Source organism: Sus scrofa, chromosome 4 (genome assembly GCF_000003025.6).
Source record: "Sus scrofa isolate TJ Tabasco breed Duroc chromosome 4, Sscrofa11.1, whole genome shotgun sequence".
Classification (NCBI taxonomy): domain Eukaryota; kingdom Metazoa; phylum Chordata; class Mammalia; order Artiodactyla; family Suidae; genus Sus; species Sus scrofa.
Genome location: NC_010446.5, coordinates 101,612,030 through 101,627,946, shown reverse-complemented (window position 1 = coordinate 101,627,946; position 15,917 = coordinate 101,612,030). Strand labels below are relative to the sequence as shown.

Here is a 15,917-nt window from a genome sequence, read left to right as displayed (position 1 = left end):
CTGGAACTTCTGCATGCTTGAATGGATTTAAACAAACAAACAAAGTCTCGAATGGATTTAAATTCATGACCAGTTTCTTGTCTTCCATAACAGGAAGTCCCCAGTTAGAGTGTCCCCAGGAGTGATGAGCACCACAGCTCAAGGACATCATCAAGGGCCTGAGGGCTCTCTGTCTTTTTCCTCTGGCAGCCTCAGCATGTTGGTCCATGACCTGGGCTAGCCCTCCTCATGGTCGCAAGCATGCTATTATTACTCATGGGCATGGCAGCCTGCACCGGCAGCTCTCTAAAAGAATGAGGAAATCTTTATCAAATGTTCCCTCAGCAAACATTCCCTCACACTCATTGATTGGAACAGGCTGATATGCCCACCTCCAAACTAAGCACTGGCTTAGAGAATGGATTAGACTAATTCACTTTTACTCCTGAGTTGGGCATGGGATCCACTTTGCTGAGCATATTGCTACCTGGAAAAGGGTGAACACCTGAAAAAAAAAATCAGAGCTCTCCTAGCAATGAAGAAGTGGGGGGTCAGGACCATGGGAAGATGAATGTGGTGTGTCCAGCCTATAGTGTCTGATGCAGTAACACATAAGGGTGATGTTTGTTGAATTTCATCTCACCCCAGCCTGAATGATTTCGCCAGTTCTGGGAAGCAGAACTGTGACGGAATAAGTCCCAGGTCAGGTAGGCATTGATGAGGAGAGGTAAGAAGACATGCAGGAAAGGTCAGGAGCATGAGGCATTGCCCTGGCTGCCCACCTGCAGTGTGACAGCCATGAGAGATGAACAGGAAGCCAACACTGAAGACCTGCTACCTGCCAGGCACTCTCTTCGGTTATCTACACACATTATCCTACTTAATCCTCATAAAAGCTCCTCTAAAATACAAACTATAATTCCACTGTTATAACAAGATCAAGGCTAACTTGCCATGGCTTGGGTAACTTGCCATGGGCTACCTGGCTAGTGAGAGCGTTGTATTGGCTACTGATCATGGCTATAACCCTCCCATGAGACCTGAGTCTCTAAAGGGTTTATAGGAACAGAGCCTCAGTTGAACAAATACTTTGTTTTGATTGGAGGCTCTAGGTCCCACATCTCTGTGAAGTTTCCTGGTGGGGTAGAGTATTGTGAGTACCAAAGACTCAGCTGCGCTTCTGGCATAAGGCTTAGGAGAAAGGCAGGCTAGGAGAGGCCCTTTCTCCTGGGCCAGTGCTTCTTAGATGCATCTAGTATGAAGGATGTCCAATAGCAGAGGTTAGGGTTGTAATCACAAGAGGTCTGGGAAATTACCTGACCTGTGCCCATACACAGCATGTTTCTGCACGTCAGCGAGGCTGGGTCTAGGAAGGTCTCTTCCCCGTCGCTGCTAACTGGGCCATGACGCTGTGGGACAAAGAGTGAGAGAAGGTTCCACAACCAGACCCAGCTTCAGAAAAGGAGAAAACACAGAGAAGAAGTAACACTAGAAAGAAGAGAAGAGTTTCATAAACATGCTAAGAGAGTAAGCCATGTGACATGGTTTAAGAAGTCACTTTGGAAAGTCAGGCCTACTGGAACAAGGTATGGTGGAGCATGAGTTTCTGGAAGTGGTTTAGTCTTCATCAGAGATTGGGAGAAAGGAGGTGTAGATAGAGGAAAGAGGCCCATCTGCCCAGTGGAGACCAGAGGTGCCTGTACAGGCTGGAGTCAGTTGCATGTGGGGCTCAACCTCCAATGACCAGAATTTTGGTAGTTCTGGAAGGCTTTCCTATGTATTTCCTTCCCTCTCCTCATCAAAGCCTATCTGACCTGGGTCCTGGCTCTGGTCAGGAGGACCCACGGTCAGCATGTGGCCACCTGACACCCAGCCCCATTACCTAGCAGGTTCCAGTAGAGATGGGTGGATTCTAGAGAAACCAACAATTGCCTACCCACTGGTTTGAGCTGCAGTAAGAATGGGGTTCTCGTGACTGACAACATCCCTGAGCCCTCCTGAAGTTACAGTTGGACAATAAAGAAGTCTAAGGAAGGAGCCATTCCAGCCTTGAGCACAAAAGCTGGAAAATGCACCATTTCTCTTCCCCGCCAGATTTAGAGACCATTAGGAGTGAGGAAGAGAGATCATACCACCTCGCCTAACTGTGTCCCCCCGGGGGTACAGGAAGAGCAGCAGCAGACGAAGCTGAGGATTCTGCCCCCGTCAGGTGCCTCTTACCTCCATGCCTCCATGTTTAGATCAGCTCCCAGGCCGTCCAGGATCCTCCCTGGATTGCTGCATGAGGGGGATGGATACGCCTGTGTCAGGAGCTAGGATCTCAGCCGTAGTGAAAGGGACCGTCCCCATATCAGCCAACTTCTGTGGATGGGTGGGTTGACAGCCCAGATGGTGCAAGTAAGCAGATGCTGCGTTCTCCTAGGTTTCTGTGGAAGGGAATTTATTTCCACTATATGGAACATGCTAGAAATCTTTCTTAAAACGAAATGTACTTTTTCACCAGAATTCTGGGTGGAAGCTCAGGCAGAGAGAGAGGAAGACTGAGGAGTGGCAGACAGGCCTGGCAAGGCCTCTCCCCAAGAGAAATGATGCAGAGAGTGGAAACTGGTTGGCACATTCCAGGGTGTGGTTGGGGGGGCGGTCAAGTGGGAAGAATGTTGGAGTCCAAAAAGTCCAAGGATCAAGACTTGTGGGGTGGGGAGGTGGTGAATGGGTGCTATTGATCTAATGTAAAATTTTTGACAAAACTACCCACTTCTGAAAAGCCCAAGTATGGTTGGATTTTTAATGGAAATATGGATCTGATATGGGGTTCCTGAGGTGGAGTCAAGAGAGTCAAGAAAAGAAAATAACAAGAACATAACAGCAAGAAGAAGGAAACGCTATGGAGAGGTCAAGCTTACTCAGTCCTGGAACTGAGGCATGAGTTACATTTTACTTAAATCTCCAAAGGGCACGGAGATATATGAGTTATCTCCATATAATAATCCCAATCTGGCGGGATTGTTGTGATGATCAAAGCAGCTGTCATTCATTCGTTCGTTCATTCTTTCAGCAATGATAATTAACATTTACCGTGTATCGGGCTCTGTTTAAAGCACTTGACACGCCTTCCCCCAGCATCCTGATGCAATAGCTGTTGTCATTTCCCCAAGGTTGACGGACACCTCGGAGAAGGTGAAGGACTCACCAGTGTCACGTATCTAGTGGACTTTGAATCCAGACCCATTCTATTTCTCTTTTAACCACTAGACCTCTGTGTGATTGGCCCTGGGCCAGTCGCTAGAGATGCAGCAATGAAAACTATAGACGTGGGGTTTGCTCTAAGGCACCCACAGTCCGATGGGAGCAGGGTGTAGGAAGCTTCTGCCAACAGTATCCCTTTACCAGCATTAGGGATTATCTCTTTAAAACAGGATGTGCCATAAACAGTGTGGTCACCAGAAATGATATTCAGATATTTGACCACCGTTAGGGTACAAGCCCTAACCAATCACAACTGAAGCCCCATCTTCAGATGTGTCCAGGCTCACCAGGATGAAAGCAGTAACTTTCCCTGTCACTGTCCTAGGCAGCTAGTCTGACAATGAGATGCTTCCTCCTTGGGCCCAAAGGGTCTTTCCTGGAGAGAAACAGTCTTTTCTAGATACAGTCCGTGTCTGGTGGTGGCATGGGTTGGGGGCGGGAGGGAGTTGTTAGGTTGAGTAGAAGCAGGGAGATTTTAAGGGGATAGGAAGACTGGAGAAATATTAGGAACCAGGAAGCAAAATCAGCTTGCCAAAGGGAAATTCACAAAACACAGTTGGCCAAAAATAAATCAACCAAAATTCAGCTTTACAAAGTCACTGATTTGTTAAATGATCCATTTGCCAAACTAGAAGTTACCAAATTCTTGTTTCTGACAGCTGCTCATAGAGTTTATAGCAATTCGTGCTGCTTGTGATAGTTTCAGCCGACTTCATGGCATTTTCCTCGGTTTGACTTCCCAGAAACTTTGCCGCAGCCAAAACCACTTGGTGTCCTGGAAGCATTCTGTGTGTGAGAGCTTTGTTTGTGTACACCCTCGATGGATGAGTGGTCCCCGGCTCTCCAGGATGTTTGCAGAGCTTTGGAGGGAAGGATGCCTATAAAGCCGTAAGGAGTGGCCATGTAGCCAGCTAGCAGCACCACATCACCCAGGATCATGCATACAGGGACAGCAGCGGCAGCCCTCACAGGCAAATTGGGGCTGAATAGAGAAGAACCCTAAATTTCAAGTTAGTGAGTCGGAAATTCCCAGGAGGCCCTGAGCTCTGGAGTGACAAGAGTGTGGGTGATACCTACAACAGTGCCATGTACACAGAGGCACCCAAGATATACCTGTCACCTGTTGAGTGGCAAGCCCACCTTATAATCCTCTGTGTTCTTTTGCTTCAACTTCAGCAAAAGACAAGGCTGTAAGCAAATTCCTCTTTAAAGCAAAAGCCAAGTGCAGGTTCGTTATCAGCCCCAGCAGCAGCTACCCGATTAGGGTGTAGGACTATTGAAGGTTGTTGTGTTATTATTATTTAAGTACCATCATGATTATTATTATTTGGAGCATGGAAGGTGTGGGACCCAAGAGTCAGATGGATGGCTTGAAAGTATCCTCTGCTATGCACACTTGAAATCTGGGAACTCTTTGCTCTCTGATAGCTAAGGTATTCAAGGGGCTATTGAAAAAACGGTGTGAGAATTCCCATGGTGGTGCAGTGGTAACGAATCTGACTGGTATCCATGAGGACGAGGGTTCGATCCCTGGCCTTGCTCAGTGGGTTGGGGATCTGGTGTTGCCGTGAGCTGTGGTGTACGTTGCAGATGCGGCTCAGATCTGGCATTGCTGTGCCTGTGGCATAGGCTGGCAGCTGCAGCTCCAATTCAACCCCTAGCCAGGAAACTTCCATGTGTCGCAGGTGCAGCAAAAAAAAAAACAAAAAAACAAAAAAACAAAAAAACAAACAAAAAAAAACAACCAACCAAACAAACAAACAAAACAGTGTCTTTACAATATTCTCCCTCCATTATCTGTCTCTTGGGTTATTATAATAAGAATCTGAGGGTGTTCAGAATATGTTTAATTCCATTGAATTTGAACCCTAGACCAAAAGTGCTGAGATCTTGCTGTGAAAGTGACGTCTGCCTCTCTCTTCCTAGTTGACCCAGTAAGTCTCTTATCCTTTCAGAATGTCGGTTTCCTTGGCTGTAAAACCCATAACACTAACCACAAAATGTTCTGGAGGTCAAGTTACACAACGCATGTGACCTTTGAATGAGCTCTTGTCTGACCACACTGAAGGCTTCTCTCCCAGAGCATCTTCTGGAAGAGGTATGACCCCACTTTCTTGCTTATTCTCTTAATGACAATTATTAAAATAAGTGTAATTGAAAAGAAATTGCATGGAGTTCCCTTGCGGCACACCTGGTTGAGGATCTGGCATTGTGACTGTAGCTACTCGGGTTGCTGCTGTGGCTCAGGTTCAGTCTCTGGCCTGGGAACTTCCACACGCCACATGGCAAAAAAAGAAGAAATTGCGTTAGGGAAGTGGTAAACCAGCAGGTTTCAATGGTCTTTGAAAACTCTTCTTGATACCCAGATCGGCCTCCTGCATGCCTTCCTCCTCAGTCATGGGCCGAAGGAGTGGACACTCATACTACAGCTTCCACGGATGTCTGTCCCAGCAATCCTGGCTCTCAGCCCCCCTCCTCTGCACCCTCTTCCCACCAGGTCAAGGGCCTCCCTTCTCTCCTTCTCCTGGGCTGTCTGCCACCAGCTCCTTTGCTGTGTGCACGCACCTCCCCTTTATGCTGAAATCCATGTCCTAATGGAGACAAGGACCTTGATAACCTCAACAGTCTTCTACTTAGACCTTGACGGCTCCCTTTTCATCTCTGTGTCTTAGAACAGAAACACATTCAGTTATGGCCCCAGTCACAATCAGTTGGCTCATCTTATTAGCTTATGGCAAATACCGCTCCCTCCATTGTCCACGCAGCCTCTAGTTCCATATCCAGCTTCAGCTGCCTCTCTGAGATTCAGTTATTCCTCTACATATTTTTAAAGTATTTTAAAAATACTCAGCACAGACAGAGTCTTTTCCTGGGCTCTGGACCAGGGCAGAATGGAGAGCACTGTTTTCCATGGGTTGGAAAATTTCCAGTGGGTGTGCAAATCACACGTGTTATGCATAGTGTGAGTTATCTATGTATTAAACACCTATACACAGCTAGTGCGGGGTTTAATGCTTTGGAGGACTTTGATTAATGCCTTGGTCTCATATTCTGTATCTACCTGTTGAGTGTGGTAGCTGCTTGTCACATATGGCTATTTAAATTTTAACTGTAATTAGTTAATATCAAGTAAAATGTAAAATTCAGTCCCTTGGTTGCACCTGGAAGCGCTCAGTAGCCACATGTGGCTGTTGGTGACTACGTTCCATAGGAACATCGCTCAAGTTCTGCTGCAAAGTGCTCCCTCTCTCACCTGCCAGTGTTTTTCTGTGTCTCTCCATGTTATATTCAGATCCTTGGAAATCCAGAGGAGACACTTTTACTTCTAGAGAGTGCTCATTCTTTTTCACTTCTATTCAGCAAACCCCAAGACCAAGGTCGTTCTCAGCAGAGACAGAGTCTTATCCTGGGCTCTGGACCAGGGCAGAATGGAGAGCACTGTTTTCCATGGGTTGGAAAATCACAGCTTCACTGTTTCCCGTCTAGAGCTTTAGCCCCCCTGGCTTCTGTGCGGATGCCCTTGAGACTCTGAGTAAATGGCAGTGATGACATGTTTAATGAAATGTAAATATTTACGGTCAGTCTCCAGCAGATGTGCTCTGTGGGTGGGTAGGTGGGTGAGTGGGTGGGTCAGTGAGGCCAGAGCTGGGATCCCATCCATGGTTACACTCTGGGTCTCACCTGATACGTTGCTGTGTGCCTGAACTTGACCCTGTTCTTGTTCTGAAACCAGAGCCGGTAGGGAACCGAGCGGTCAAGATGCTATCAGCAGCCCTCCAACTCCACAAGGACTGTAGTTGTCTTGGAGGTGGAGCCCTTTGCCTTGTGCTACTTTTGAAAACTCCCAGGAAGCCACAGCACAGGCGTACAGTCTCCTGGGATGCTGCTGGCATCTAGTGGAAAGACAGGGAAGCAGCTGGCATACAAATACAGTGCTCACAAAGGGAGAGAGGGCCCCAGCCAGACCCTATTCCGTGTTGCAGGGTTCGCATTCCACAGCCCCTGCTCCAACAGAGTGGTGCCTGCAAAAAAGAGAAGCCATAGGAATGGAAAGATGTCGCTCCAGTTTACCCATCAGCACCCACAACATTGGTTCTCAACACCATCAGACCCCAAACACTCTTTTTAATATATATATTTAGTGTTTGCCCCCATAGACAATAAAATTAGCTATGCACATTATTATAAAAATCAATATAATGTCCTCACTATAATAGAAAGGTGAAAGCATAGTAGCATATGATTTTTTAAGATGTGTTTTAATATGTATATATTCACACATGAACAGACTAGAACATGTAATTGGGTCCAGCATTTGCACTTACACAAAATGATTGTGTGAATTTAAGAGAAACAACTATCAGAAGCCACTCTATACAAGAAGTGCAGGAAAATAAAAGAGCGGAAATACAGGTAGCGACTAGAATAAACCCTTTTATTCAGATAAGTAATAACAGACCAACCTGACTGTGATATGAGTTAAGAGGAGACGACCTTCATGAAAGAAAAAAGGAGCTGTGTTTTGCAGTGGGGTCAATGGAGGATGAAGAAGGGAAAACTGCTACCACCCAAGTGGAGATCAAGTCTTCAGCAGAAGCAGGAACTCTGGAAGCATCTCAAGAAATGTGGGTCCCCTGAAAATTGTGGAGGGGAGGGATGAGAAATTCCCACTCTCTGTGAGATGGGAGCTAGAGCCAGTTGATTTGCTATTTAAGCCTAAGGAGAGGGGTGGCCTCGTATGACCAGAGGGCAAGAGACCCCTGGGAGGCTGACACTTGGGTTGTACGTCACAGTCCTGGTCCTGTTGCTGTCACCATGTGAGCTTTATCAGCAAGACATGGTGCCTAGTTCAACAAAGCTTGGTTGGCAACTGAGCAAATCTGCCATTTGATTGAGAAAACTGCCATTTTATGGATGTGTAACTCAAATAAGTCGTATGCTTAACATTGAGGCTCTTGTTACCGATGGGTGCTTTATGGACGTGACCTAATTCTTATAACGACGCTCTAAGGGATTCAGTTATTATCTTCACTTTAGAGGGATGAGACCCCAGATTTGGAAAGTTAAATAAGTAACACAGTCAAGCTTTTGGTAGGATGTGGCAGAGCCAAGATTTGAATGCAGATATATCTCATTTGAATCTCATACCCACCCTAGGCGGTAGGTGGGTAGAAGTAGGAATCCTGCTCCTCCTTTGGTTTTGGGGACCCAAAGCCAAGAGAAGTGATATAAGTTGCTAAATGCTGTGCAGCTGGAGTGTGCACCCCTCCCCTGGCTGCAAATCCATATCACCTATAGCATTTACATTATATTTTGGGGTATTTATTTCATATCTTTCTTAGGAATTGCAGAAATCAGCTGCAATCTTAAGCAAATTAAATTAAACTCTACTGGCAGGCTATAAGCATGGTAATTTATCAGCTGTTTCATAATGGAGACCAGAAATTTAAACGTCACCTCGGCATTTACTTGAGATCCACGCTCGGTATGGGAACAATTAGCCAACAGACTGCAAATAAATTCTCTGATTACTCAGAGATGGGAGAGTGACTTGTTACAAAGCCACTCTTGGAGATGGGGGTGATCTGGCTTGAACATCTGTCCTCAAATTGATGGCTGGGTTTGATTGTGCGTGGTGGGCTGAGCTCTATCCCTCCTCCGCCTCACTGCTCCTTGAACACCCTTCCTAAGTTGCCAAGGTCCCAGCGAGTGGAAAACCTTTTTCCTATCAAAGGTACTCATTAGGAAGCATTTCTCGGGGACAGAACACTCTGAAACGTGGAAGAACCAAACGTCATGGTTCTTTGAACTGTTCTCGCCAAGTAGTGACCTGGAACTAATGGAATGAAGCCTAGGTGAGTACCAAGACTCTTGTGCACTGGCACTGGGAGTGTGAAATGGCACGACCACTCTGGAGAACTTTTTCTTACCGAGTTAAAAATGCACTCACTCTGTTACTCAGCAATTTTATTCCTGGGCATCCATCCAAGAGAAATGAAAACAGGTTCACAAAAAAGAATTGTATAAGAACATTCATAGCAGTTCTATTCATAATTACCCCCCAAACTGGTAGCCACTTGAATGCCTGTCCGTAGGTGAATGGATAAATAAGTTTGTGTTAAATTAATACACGAGAACAATACACTGTAGTGAAAGAAGAACAAACTGTTCATATAAGCAACAACATAAATATATCTCAACAGCATTTTGTTGAGTAAAAGAAGCTATCCATACATAAACAATTGTTTCATTCATGCCAATAATTTAAAGTTCTAGAACAGGCAAAATTAAGCTATGGTGATTGATAGAAATCAGAACGGTGATCTCTGCTGTGGGTGGGAAGGCACTGACTAGAAAGAAACAGAGACATTTTCTGGAATGATGAAAATGTCCAATGTCTTAGTAGGTTAAGGACCCAGCGTTGTCACTGCTGTGGCATGGGTTTGATCCCTGGACTGGAAACTTCCACATGCTGTGAGTGCAATACCCCTAAAAGGTTCAATATCTTGACACTAGCCATGGTTTCACCTGTTTATCCAAACTCATCAAACTGTACACTCAGAACGAGTTTATCTTATGGTGCGTCAGTTCTAATATCTAAGAAAATGAAACCTAAGATTGTTTCAGCTACTGGAAGACCATAACTGTGATCTGTTTCCACTGCTGCTTCTCTTCCAGTTCTTTTCTTAATGGCTTAGATGCAATGTTCAAAAGATCATAAGGTCAATCCTCAGGGGAAATAATTGGGAAGGGGTAGAATGCTGGTACAATGGGGTCAACTATAGTCTAATATTTGAAATTATGGTCAACTTATGGTTCTAGGAAGTAGATTCAGCAGCTTGTGGATCATATTTTTTTTTACTGAAATATAGTTGATTTACAATGTAGTGTTAGTTTCAGGTGTATGGTACAGTGATTCAATTATGCATATATATAGCTACTCTTTTTCAGATTCATTCCCCTTATAGGTTATTACAAAATATTGAATACAGTTCCCTTGCTGGTTCTTGTCGGTTATCTCTTTTTTGTACAGTAGTGAGTATATGTTAGTACCAAACTCCTAATTTATCCCTCCTTCAATCTTTCCCCTTTGGTAACCATACATTTGCTTTCTATGTCTGTGGGTCTATTTTGTCTTATAAATTAGTTCATTTGTATCACCTTTTTAGATTCCATATATAAGTGATAGCATATGATATTTGTCTTTGTCTGGCTTACTTCACTTAGTATGATAATCTCTAGGTCCATCCATGTTTCTACAAGTGGCATTAGTTCATTCTTTTTTATGGCTGAGTAATATTCCATAGTATATGTATACCACATCTTTATTTGTTGAAAGATCAGATAATTTTGGAGCACAGCAAATGGTTGCTGCCATCCCCAGCAAAGTATAAGAGCAGCCAGGCAGCCTGTTCGTGGAACCTGAACATCCTGTGTTGGATATGCTTTGTTTAGGGAATGAGCCCTGAACACGATTGGAAGACTTGCAGGGAACCTGCAAACTCAGTGCATGAAGTGGGAAGAAGGGCAGATGCAGGCGGCTGCTTTCAGAGGCACGAGGGTTTCCTCTTACCCACAGCAGGCTAGCCAGTCCACTTGGACCTGGTACAGCCCATTCAGCGGCCACAGTGATGGGCTCTAACAGAAGCCAGTGGTGCTATATGAGTCATAGGAGTGATAAAAATATTCCAGGAAAAAGGAACAGCAAGTACAGGCAGAAGCATCAGAATCTTAAGACTTACTAGGGCTACCACCTCATGAAGCTGGTTGTCCCAACATAACCCAGCATGTTCACATGGAGTTTGGCCCCGGAGCTACTGAGGTCATTGCAGGTTCAGAAATGTAAACATCAGTCAACAGTCCTGCAACCAGTGATATCCTGACCTTTGCATTAAATTGGCTGTACTCTTCCAATGAGACAGATGATGTAAAGGAGAGAGGAGAAAGATGCTGGGGAGAGGTGGGAAGGGGTGGTGCTGACTGCATTCTATGCTGGCTTCTTTGTCCGAGAATGCAGGTTCTAATATCTGGTCCCTAATTCCACAACAGATATTTGTCATGTGCCTACTGTGCACCAGGCTCTTCTAGGCAGTGTGTTTCGAGAATGAATACAACATTTTTCCCGGCCTCAAGGAACTCAAAGTCCTACAAACGCCACCATCATAATGGACCAACTGGAATACAGTGCAACCTGTTACACACACACATGCATATGCACACGCACACACACATGCACACACTCTACCAGCTCTGCCCAATAGCACTAGGGGAGTCTTCATGGTTGGGAAGACGCATCAACCGAGTCATAGGAGTGATAAAAATATTCCAGGAAAAAGGAACAGCAAGTACAGGCAGAAGCATGAAAACAGGTTTTGGTGCAAGCGGGGGCAAACATCAGCCAGTGAACTGTGAAGATAGGGACAGTCTCTAAGAGTCTTCATGGCTGAACCGCTGACTCTGGGTTCAGCAGGTCTGAAGCCTCAGCTGAATGCCCTGCCCCCATCCATGTAGAAGCAGGACCTGTGGGCTCAATTTCAGACCTAAGACTGGAGTTGGGAGAAGAAAACGGAGTTGAATTTATGTTGACAGGCCAGCTGAAATAGCTGTTTTTCAGGTCTCCCCATTCTTGATCACCCCAGCTAGAAGCCATCTCTTCCTTCCCTGGTCTCATATAAGCTACTCTCTGTACTATGAATTAGTAGCATAATAGTTAGTGTAGACTCTGGGGCCAGATTGCCTGAATTTGAATCCCAGCTCTGCTGCTTGCCAGCTGTGTGATCTTCAACAAGTTACTTTTCCTCTATGTTCCTCAGTTTCCTTATCTATAAAATGGGAATAAAGATGATCCCTACCTCATGAGTCAACACATGCAAAGCCCTTAGAACTCTGTCTGCCATGTAGTCAATGTCCTGTAAATGTTCTTGATTATTATTGAGGATAATACTGACTACCATTTATTGAGCACCTACTGGTATTGAGCACAGCATGAGGCGCTTTACACACCTTATCACAGGGCAGCTCTGAGGCACCCTGGTGTCTGATTAAGGCCATGTCCCAAATGAGGTGTCTTTAGGGAGGACATTACCGCTTTCACAATAGAAGACACTTTCTCTCCTGTGACAACTGTCCCTCCCTTGCCAGCTAACTCCAGGATCAACATAAACCTGCTGAAGAATACAATTTGTCCTCAAGATGGCAAAGGCTGTCATGTCAATGGGCTGTTGACAGTGGATCCCACATCGTCTCCCATGTGGCCAGCCATGCCCATGACCCCAGACATCCAGCAGATTCTAGGATCCTGAGCCCAGGGCCCCAGTTTCTCCGGTTTCTTGGGAAGCTTCTAATCCCAGCCCTTGCCACCTGGCTCACCTCCACACCCAGAAGCTCCGTATACTTCCAGTCAGGTCTGACCTGTGTGACAGCAAACTCAGCAGCTGGAGAGAGAATTTTCCTTTCTACTTTAGGTCCTGTAAAAGGACAAACAATACAGGCCCCTGACAAAAGTCACTGGCCTGGAAGCACTCTCTCCAGCGAGCTCTTCAGGCTGTGTCCCTATCCCTCCCTGTCACTCCCTCTGCATAGTTCCTCCCACCCATGGGGCAGCCACAACGCTGGGCTCAGAGCCCAGAGAGGCTCAGTGGCTGCAGAAAGATACAGACTTCCCCTGAGTGACTTAGCCCCATCCATGACGGGTTGGCTCCAGACGTCAACAATCTGAGGTTAATATTAACCTGCCTGAAGCTCCAAAGATCAGCTATCCGGGTGGGCTTGAGCACAGACCTCAAAGTCCCAAGTTCATCTGATTCTGGAATCAGTTCAAGCAAGACAGGTGACCGGGCAGCACAGCAGGGACCAGGGGGGCCTAGATGCCCTTCATCATGGGCATCAGAGCCTTCCTTTCTGCTCACAGAATTCCATGTACTCTCTAAGAAGCTGGGTCATGACTACTGAGGAATGACCTGTCGTTTCTCTTCACCGGAAATAAGCATGCACATTGTTCAATAGGTACATTATGCCACCTAAAAAAAAAAAAAAAAAAAAATCCACATCTCTTTACAACTTTGTCCTGAAATGAGCTCAAGCCCCCTGGTGCTGCCCTGTCCAACCAGTGTCAAATCCAAGGTTGTGCCTGTCAGAGACACATTCTCTGGAGTTCAAGAGATTTACAAAAGAACCTCAAATAGCTCTGCTTGTGGCCCTCTGTGCCCCCCTGAGGATTAATTCACTTAGGCTACAGCACTGAAGCCTGACATTAAAGTGTGTCACCTTATAAGAGAGAATGTTCTTTAGCTGGGCGATCAGATTCAGAAGGTCCCCAGAACTTCATATTAAATTCAAACTTGAGAAACTATTTTGAACCAAGGCACAGAGAAGCTAAGTAACATGTGGATGTTAGTAAGTGGCTGCAGACCTGAAGCTCCAGTGTCTGTATTCCTGACCCTGACACTAATGTCTCCTAGAAGGAAGGGATGCTGTCCAGGGCTGGAAAATTGCAATGAAAGTCTGGATCAGAGGACAGTGAGCAGACAAGGTGATGTGAGAGCTGACTTTGGGCATAGCCTGGAAGCTGATTGTGAAGGGATGAAAACTGCTGTAGAAAAAAAATTTGCAGATCCCGGAGGATGGCTGCTTTGAAAAGCATTTCTGGGGTAATCCTACCATCTAGTGGTGATATAGTAGGTAGCAATTACCCTCCAAGCAAGGACAGAATGAGCTGGGAAGGCTATTTTTTCACTCCAATTAAAGATTCCAAAACACAGAGGAATCCCCCTGCTGTGGTCCTTGAAATAGCTTAGAATTTTCACATGCCAGTGAATGGTGGCTACAGGCTAGCTTCACATCCCAGCTCTGCTCATTACTGATGAAAAGCTTGAGCAAGTTAATTAACTTTCTTTTCTGTTCGGAAAGATGGGAAAGTAATATCTACCCGTATGGTTGCTGTGAAGATCAAATGAAATAATGCCTGCAACGTGTCAGGCCTGTTGTCATCACTTAATGAGTATTCATCGTTCCAGCATGAAAGAGCTGACAGGGCTGGCACAGGAGCACAGAGGGAATGGATGAATTGGACATTAGATAGTGACTGTTGGTGAGCCCCACAGGACTGCTCTTGGGAAATTGTTTTTTTCACATGTACTCTTGTGTAGGCTTCTCCAGCCTTCTCCCTCAGTTCTGAGTCATTTCTCCACTCAAAAATATTAGTGGTTCTCCCTGTCTCCCATCTGAATCCCTGGTCATGCCTGGAGAGCTCTACAGAGCCTACCCCTCCATCCATCGGCTGGGTCCCCAAGGCTCTCTGCCCACCTGTTCCCAGGCTGTTTCTCAGCACCTCCCCAGACAAGCCTATTCTTTACAACAGGAGGCATCCGTAACTCCCTACCTGAAATCACCCGCTCCCTTCCTCTAAGAATCTTCGAAGAATTAGGAAAATGTATGTTTGGCAACTCTTTTATTTTGAGGTTGAGTTTGGTAAAGAGCGTCCGCTAAATGTGAGGTCACTTGGCAAAACTCACAAAGCTCATTTCCCGGCTAACCCTGCTCTGGCCCACTTGTTCCCTGGGTTCCAAACTGTTGTTCCCATTTAAAGATTAACTTGTAGCCTTGAACCACCTTTGTCCTCAGGGGGCTGTGGGTGGGAACCTGCTATTCCCATTGCAACCAACCTTAAGCCAGGGTTGGTGTGGCTGCCTCTGGACAGCGCTTCTCCCAGGAACTGGACGGGGCTGTTCTCAGGTTTGCTGTTGGGTGTCTTCCTTGTACTTGGAACTGGGGCAGGACAGGAGCAGGCAGGAGACTTTGGGAGGTGTCATAGGTGCTCAGTGTGAGTCTACAGGAGGGGGTCTTGGCAGAGAGGGGTCACATGGAGACATGTCGTAGGACACTGATCAGACCTGGCAAAGGAAGGCTTTGCTTCAAAGGTACCACAGGGATAGAAGGTTCTGACTAGAGAAGTTAAGTCTGAGAATATTTACGGGTATTCTTAGGAGGGAAAATAGGGCAAAATCTGTCCACTTGAAAGGGTTCTGGAAAAAAGCTAAAAGGCATAGTTCCTGCCCTTGGGGATGTACTTTGTACCTTTAACCACTGCTTCCTGGCCATGGGCTAAGGAAAACAGTGACACGGCTGCTGCTTCTAAAAAGGTAAGGAAGTGACTGTTTCTCAAACAATGAGGCTGATGTGGTTTCTTTGGGGAATAAGCTTCTTTGGAACGAGATGCCAGTTCCTCCGATGTAGAGCCTCCTGAAGCTGTGATTGGGACACGCTGACGCTATAGACCAGTCTGGGGAGAATTGTCCCCAGTGATCAAGCCAGAGTGGTATGGGTCTAAAGAAAGCCAGATAGATCAATGGATTGTAGGAGAGAGTCTGGGAATAAGATCAAGGGAGAAATTGCTTTCTTTGATATGCTGCCTCTTAATAGGAAGCGGAACTCCCAGAGTCTACTTTTCATTATTAGGCTATTGTGCATTTTACAAGATCCTTTGTTTTTCCTCACAAGTCATATCCTAATTTTATACATAGATGAGAACTGGAGCTTGTCTAGACTAGATGGAATAGAACATCATTTATGGGATACTATTTGAGAAACAATGGGAATATTTCCAAATTCCTGGGTAACTCTCCCTAGAAAAGAATTTCTGTTATACCCTGTATCATATCGACCAACAGAGACTCAGCTATTGAAATATGCCT

The 15,917-nt window shown here is 45.7% G+C and overlaps 1 protein-coding gene across 6 annotated transcripts in view; it reads left to right on the top strand.

Annotated features, from left to right (window-relative positions):
- Nucleotides 1-15,917, top strand: part of HAO2 (hydroxyacid oxidase 2) — a 199,309-nt gene that overhangs the window by 159,872 nt on the left and 23,520 nt on the right. For 2 of the 6 annotated variants that reach the window (XM_005655409.3, XM_021089969.1), the window contains exon 1: nt 14,852-14,958. The gene's annotated coding sequence lies outside the window, so the exon portion shown is untranslated. The other 4 variants (XM_013988107.2, XM_003125820.4, XM_005655410.3 and 1 more) reach the window with 4 other exon arrangements.